Here is a 7576-nt window from a genome sequence, read left to right as displayed (position 1 = left end):
AACATCTCACAAAATTCCTGAGAATTTGTGACACTGTGAAGTCCAATGGAGTCCAGGAAGATGCCTATAAACTGCTTTTGTTCCCATTTTCACTTAGGGACAAAGCAGCTAAGTGGCTGGAATCATTCCCAAGGGGGAGTCTAACAACATGGGATGAGGTGGAAAGCAAGTTTCTGGCACGTTTCTACCCCCCACAAAAGGTCAATAGGCTTCGATCTGAGGTTCAAACTTTTAGACAACAAGATGGTGAAACTCTCTACGAGGCATGGGAGAGATTCAAGGACTTGACAAGGAAATGCCCACCAGACATGTTCCATGATTGGGTGCAATTGCATATTTTCTATGATGGACTCTCTTATGAATCAAGGAAGGCTGTAGACCATTCATCAGGAGGTTCATTGAATAGGAAAAAGACTGTGGAAGAGGCCATTGAAGTGATTGAGACAGTGGCTGAGAATGAGTACTACTATGCATCAGAAAGGCACAACACTAAGGGAGTCATGGAGCTGAACCATGTTGATACAATTCTAGCCCAAAACAAGGTGTTTGCCAAGCAACTAGCAGAGCTTACCAGGCAATTAGAAACAAAGCAAGTGGCTGCAATACACACACAGGATCAAGAGGAAGTAAGCATTGAAGGAGGTGATTGGGAAGAGGCCAACTATGTGGGAAACCAACAAAAGCAATCATATGATCCACATTCCAACACTTACAACCCAGGCTGGAGAAACCACCCAAACTTTGGGTGGGGGAACCAACAAACCCAACCACAAAACCACAAACCTTACAACCACAACCAACATAACAATTCCACATACCAAAACTCCAACCAAAGATCATACCAAGCCACACAAAACACTTACCCCCAACCATCATATCATGGCCAAAATAATCAACTTACCCAACTTAATCCGAACCAACAATTTCAAGATCAATTAAACCGGATAGAAGGAATGATGGCAACCATGAGTCAAGACATAACCGAATTGAAAAGCTTCAGAGATGATGTGAGAGCTACCTTAAGAAACCATGGTGAAAAACTCAAGAGGATGGAGTCGCAAGTAGGAGAGCTATCTCAACAGGCCGTCAAATCAACTGCAGTGTTCCCTAGTGACACAGAAAAGAATCCTAAAGGGGAACAAAAGAGAGTGAGATGGGAAGAATGCAAGGCCATCACTATATTGAAGGAAGTTTCAGAAGAAGAAGGAATCAGGCCCTCAGAGCAGGAGCCAGAAATCTTGAAGGAAGGAGTGGAAGAAGTTAAGCAGGAAAGTGGAACTGAGCAAGCCAAGGAACTGCAAAAAGGCATGCTGGAAATATACCAACCAAAAGCACCATTTCCTCAGAGGTTAGGAGGAGGTGAAAAAGGGAAAACCTATTCAAGGTTTTTAGAGACATTTAACTCTCTCCATGTCAATATTCCCTTTCTTGAGATTCTCCATCAAATGCCTACACACATCAAGTATTTAAAGGAATTGTTAAGCAAGAAGAGAGTTTTGAAGGGAGGACAAACGGTAACAATGAACAAAGAATGCAGTGCTCTCATCAAGAAGGACACACTCTCTAAGAAAACGGACCCAGGAAGTTTTCATATCCCTTGCATCATAGGGGAAACAAAAATTGACAGAGGATTCTGTGATCTAGGAGCTAGCATAAATGTGATGCCTCTAACTCTTATGAAGAGGCTACAACTGAATGAGGTGAAATCCACTGATGTAATCATACAACTGGCTGACAAAACTCAGAAGCAAGCTGAAGGGGTAGTTGAAAATGTGCTGGTGAAAGTGGGGGATTATTACTTCCCCACAGACTTTGTCATTGTGGACATGGAGGAAAGCTACTTACACCCTATCATTCTGGGCAGACCATTTCTAGCCACTACTAGAGCGCTCATAGATGTAGAACAAGGAGAGCTAATTCTGAGAATACATGATGAACAGCTCGTTTTCAAAGTTTTCAAACCTGCATCTGAGCCTGAACCAGAACCTGAAAAGCCTAAGGATGATAGTAGCCATCTGTGTTTGGAGGAAAGTAATCCAGCAGATGAAACTCTAAAACAGTCCTTGGAAGGCAAACAAGAGTTGCAAGAGTTAAAGCCACAAGAATCAGTGGAAACAGATCAGAAGGATCCTCCTGACATAAGGGTCAATGAAGAAATCCTCAAGAGAAAGGGAAGAGTGATAGGGAGATTGCCAAGAGGGTGGAGAAACAAGAAAATTCCCACTGAAGGTTTCTCTCCGGGAGATAACGTGATATCAAGTCATTATCTGCCAATCCCACCTGGCCTCAAAACCATTCCTTCCCAGCTCCCTCAAGTGTTCACAATCAGGAAAGTTCTTTCTATGGAACATTTAGAGGTCATGAATGAATCAAGTGGGGACGTTTTCATAGTGAGAGGAGAAGACGTCAAGCACTACAATCCACCCTAACAAGGGACAACCGTCAAGCTAATGACGTTAAAGAAGCGCTTGTTGGGAGGCAACCCAACCTGAGGCAATACCCTTTTGCTATTTCTTTTATTTGTTTCAATAAAAAGGGGTGAAGTAGTTTCTGTGCATTGCAAAGAAATAAGTTTGGTGTTTCACACCAAACAATGAATTCGTAAATCAATAATTCAAAGGGGAATGTGTGACTCTAAGTTTGGTATTCCACCATAAAGATCAACTGAACACAACAACCTTTGAATTATATGAAAGGAACAACCATTCTAAGCAGTCACAGAAATGCTTAGAACCCTTAGCAGCAACTTCATTCCAAAGAGAACTCAAGGACTCAAAGAATAGAGAAGTAAGGGGGAGTCTAAGTTTGGTGTTCGCACACCAAAACTCGGATACTTACCCACACATAGTTGAGCTAACCACTCAAGTGCTTGAGAAGCAAGCAACTTCATCACTCTTTGCAGGAAAGGAAACAAGGATCTTAAAGCATGAAGCAACAATTAGGAGAAGAAGGAGAAATCAAATTGTTTCCTGGCAACAAAGAGAAATCAAGAAATTTCACAAGGTGGTATTGTTCCTTGATAATTCTTTAAAAAGGGCAAACAAAAGCATGCTTGTTCTGGTTTAGACTGTAAATGTTGAATCTTTCTGGAATGGGAAGTTGTTAGTATATTTGTCTGTTTAGTGCTTTGAATAAAGTGAATACCTAGATGTTTGGATATAACTTCACCCTCTTAAACAAGTGCTTGCCATGCTTGTTCTGTTTCTAAAAATAAAAGAAAAGTTTGAACAAAAGTAACTTGGCTCAATTAGTGACAATTCAAGTAGAATTAAGTGGTGGTATGCATGCTTGATTGTTTAAGTCAGATCACTGGACATAGAGTGTAGAATTATCATTTTTTTTATGTAGAAATTGAAAACTGTCTATGGATCTTGATGAATAAATGTCTTTGGCCATAAAAAAAGAAAGAAAAAGAAGAAGAAAAAGCCACTGAAAAAGGGCAAACAAAAAGCAAAAAAAATTGAGAAAATAAGCTAGGTACCAATGGTTTGAACTTCTGAGACAAATGCCTGTGGTGTGTATGTATTAAGGATATGCTTGGATGAATAGGTTCTGAGGAGTGTTTCAACACTTGGTAACTTGGGTTAACTAACCCGGGATTATCAACCAAAAGTCCATTATCAAGAGCAACCTAAATACAAAACATTTAGTCACACAAAGAGGTGCTGGGCACCAATGTCTCAAGAAGAAATGTGAACTAAAGTGCCTAAAGTGGATATGTGTAGTGCACTGATAAGAAAAAGAAAATGCCAAAGGCTTGTGCAACACATGACACTAAGCAAACAAGGAGCAAAAGAAGCTCTAAGAAAAAGAAAAGAAAAACAAAGAAGAGAAAGGTGCCAAGGACATAAGAATAACAAGAGGCCATAGCAGTGTTTGATGGATGCAATGAAAAAGTGATAATCTTACCTGATAAGTATGAAAAAGTGATGCTGCAACTTTCTGCATAAAACCCTTCTGATGAACTTCAAATGCCTGCTAATATAGCCAATGTAATTGCTTTCTGTTTCATACTTTCTTCTCAAATAACTCAGGACTTGCTTAGGGACAAGCAAGTATTAAGTTTGGTGTTGTGATGCCAAGGCATCTTAGGCTAGTTTCACTAGTATTTTTCTGTTAGTTTTAGTGGTTTTATGCACTTTCTTGAGCTTAAAGTAACCAAGAATGGTTAAAAGAATAACAAAGCAATGAACCATCCAAACAATATGATTTTGATGCAATATCCATGAGTTTTAGTTATATTACTTGAATGCTATGAATGGAAGATTTCTCATGAAATTTTGCAAGACTTTGATGCAATTGTTTGGATGATTTCAGGAAAGAAGAGGCTAGGCAAGGAAGCAACAAAATCAATAAAGGAAGCTTGAATATCACATGTGGAGTTTAAGTTCCAGTTTAAGCCTAAACTGGAGCTTAAACGCCAGAATCATGAAGGCTAAGAAATGCTGGAATTGAAGTTTAACCTCCAGTTTGACCTCAAACTGGAGGTTAAACGCCAGAATGAAAAGTCTCACCAAAGAAGCATTCCACGTTTAACCTCCAGTTTGACCTCAAACTGGAGGTTAAACGCCAGAATGATAATGCCACTCAGGAAGGAGTTCCACGTTTAACCTCCAGTTTGACCTCAAACTGGAGGTTAAACGCCAGAATGGGAAAAGCACCAGGGAGCCATTTCCACGTTTAAGCTCCAGTTTGACCTCAAACTGGAGCTTAAACGTGTTCGACCAAGTTTTCTCCTCCAGGGTTGCTCTCTCCATTTCCACGTTTAAGCTCCAGTTTGACCTCAAACTGGAGCTTAAACGTGTTCGACACCTCCAGGGCTACCTTTCTAAGCTTCCACGTTTAACCTCCAGTTTAACCTTAAACTGGAGGTTAAACGTGTTCGACCTCCAGGATGCCTCCTTCCATTTCCACGTTTAACCTCCAGTTTGACCTTAAACTGGAGGTTAAACGTGTTCGACCTCCAGGGCTGCCCTTCCTATATCCACGTTTAAGCTTCAGTTTGACCTCAAACTGGAGCTTAAACGTGTTCGACTACATGACTCTCCAGGGCTGCCTTCTTCCATTTCCACGTTTAAGCTTCAGTTTAACCTTAAACTAAAGCTTAAACGTGCTTCTACAAAAGGCCTCACTGGAAGTGTCTGGCGTTTAAGCTGCAGTTTAAGCTTAAACTGCAACTTAAACGCCACTCTTGGAAAAGGTTTCTGGACCAAAGATATTGTGGTTTAAGTTAGTATTTGAGCACAAACATTAACTTAAACTTATTCTGGTATGAAACCCAATTGAATATCATGGTTTATGGGATTGGGCCTGAAGGATTGATGAGTCTGAAATTTCAATTTATTGAGTCATGTGCCATTATTTGATTATCACTAAGTTGGCTCAATGAATGTTACAGAATTTGGACCAGCAGCCTCATCAAGATTATGGATCATAAACCCAAGGCAAAAGGAAAGCAGGGAGAGGCCTCAAAGCCCAAGAAACACAACAGAAGCTCAATATAGAAAGTGTATAAATAGGATAGAATTTAAGTTAGAGAGGACGGGGACCTTCACTTTTAGCTAGTTTTCATATCTTGTAATTGAATTCAGAGCTATGACTCACTAAACCCCCTTTCATTGGGTTAGGGAGCTCTATTGTAATTCAATGAATCAATAATAGTTTATCTTCTTCTTCAATCTTTTCTCTTGAATTTTGTTAGAAAGCTTCTCGATCTAATTCCATTGAGTAGTTGTCTTGGGAAAGAAACTACCCATACTTGGAATCCTTCGGAACCTTGGGAAAGGAATGGAGGATTCATGCTAGAGAAGCTTTCTCACAGTGAATTGGATTGGGGTTTGGATGGATATTGTGACATGTAATCCTACCAAATTGTGGTTCATGAAACTGTGTGGTATAATCAGTGATCGAGCATCATCTCTTCTTATGAACATTTAAACCAAGGGATTGGGAATTTGTTTGTTTTTAGAGAGAATTGGTGAGCCAAGGGATTGGGATCCAATCATATAAGATTGCCAAGCAAAATTCAATGAACGCATTGGTTGAGGAAGAGATAAACATGTTTTGATTCGGAGATCTCAATATCTCCTATAACCCAATGAATTCCCCATTTCTGATTTCCACTTTCTCTTTACATTCTGCTACTCAATTCATGCAATCACCCCCATTCCCTTTTAATTTCAGCAATTTAGTTTCTGCTCTTTAATTCATGCAATTTAAGATTCCGCCATTTCAATTTCTTGTCATTTACTTTTCCCGCCAATTTTACATTCCGCAATACTCATCTCAATCTTGATTCCGCTCAACTAGAACACACTTCTAATCCAAATTGCTCACTCAACCAATCCTTGTGGGATTCGACCTCACTCTATTGTGAGTTTTTACTTGACGATAACCGGTGCACTTGCCGGAAGGAATTTTGCCGATCGTGCAATTTCCTAAATCGTAGCATAACTAGTTTATGTGCATCAGTGGATAAGGGTTAGGATCATATGAGGGTGTCTGGTGGTAAGGGGCTTATGAGTGTGGTGGTTCAAAGTTGTGTTGAGGAGAGGGTTTATAGGCATATGGTAGTGGTTGTTGATAGTCCATTGGAGGTGGTTGTTGCCATGAGGGTTGATCAAATCCTTGTAGCTCCTCCCATCTTTGATTGTTCCAACCTTGATGCCTGTTCTCATTGTAATTTCTTCTTCCTGCAACATAATTGTAACCAGACTCATAGCGATGGGGGTGAGAACTCATGATAACAAACAAAAATTTAAAAACAAAAAATAAAAAAAAACAAATTGAAATTAAAAGGTTATTGAAATTTAAATTTTTAAATTTGAAAATTAGATTTTGAAATTTGAAAATTAAATTTTGAAATCTGAAATTTGAAATTTGAAATTTAAATATTGAAATTTGATTTTTTGAAATAAGATAAGATAAGATTTTTGAAAAAGATATGATTTTTGAAAAAGATTTGAATTTTGAAATTTGATTTTTGAAATTTTAAATTTTGAAATTTGAAATTTGAATTTTAAATTTTTTTAAATTTGAATTTTGAAATTTGAAATTTGAAATTTGAAATTTGAGTTTTAAATTTTGAATTTTTGAATTTAATGAGGAAAGAGAAAAACAATAAAATGACACTAAACTTAAAATTTTTAGATCAAAACGAAGAAAACAACTAAGAACAACTTGAAGGTTAAGATGAACACGAAGAACAAATTTTTTTGAAAAAAATTTTTAATAACTAAATAAAAACCAATAACCTCTTAATTTATGAAAAAAGCTAAAATAAAAATAAAAATAAATAAACAAGCAAAATAAAATATTTACAATAACCAATAATAAGGCACACGTTTGCAATTCCCCGGCAACGGCGCCATTTTGACGTTAGGATTTTATGGTGGTAAAGAATTTTATAAAAACAGTCGCATTGTAGATATAGTCTCTAAACCAACAAAAATCCCTTCGTACAAACGTTTTTGGTTGTCACAAGTAACAAACCCCTAAATAAATTGATAACCGAAGTATTCAAACCTCGAGTCATCTTCTCAAGGAATTGCAGGGAGGTATGTTCTTATTATTGGTT

The 7576-nt window shown here is 38.1% G+C and overlaps 1 non-coding gene across 1 annotated transcript; it reads right to left on the bottom strand.

The window, feature by feature from the left end:
- Positions 1–206: 206 nt before the first annotated feature.
- Positions 207–310, bottom strand: LOC148577837 (small nucleolar RNA R71). The gene has a single exon (XR_015903853.1). It is a non-coding gene; the product is annotated as a small nucleolar RNA R71 (small nucleolar RNA).
- Positions 311–7576: the final 7266 nt, after the last annotated feature.

Source organism: Arachis ipaensis, chromosome B1 (assembly GCF_059453495.1).
Source record: "Arachis ipaensis isolate K30076 ecotype BB chromosome B1, ASM5945349v1, whole genome shotgun sequence".
Classification (NCBI taxonomy): Eukaryota; Viridiplantae; Streptophyta; class Magnoliopsida; order Fabales; family Fabaceae; genus Arachis; species Arachis ipaensis.
Note: the sequence above shows the minus strand (reverse complement) of the source record. Positions and strands in the feature narration are given on the sequence as shown.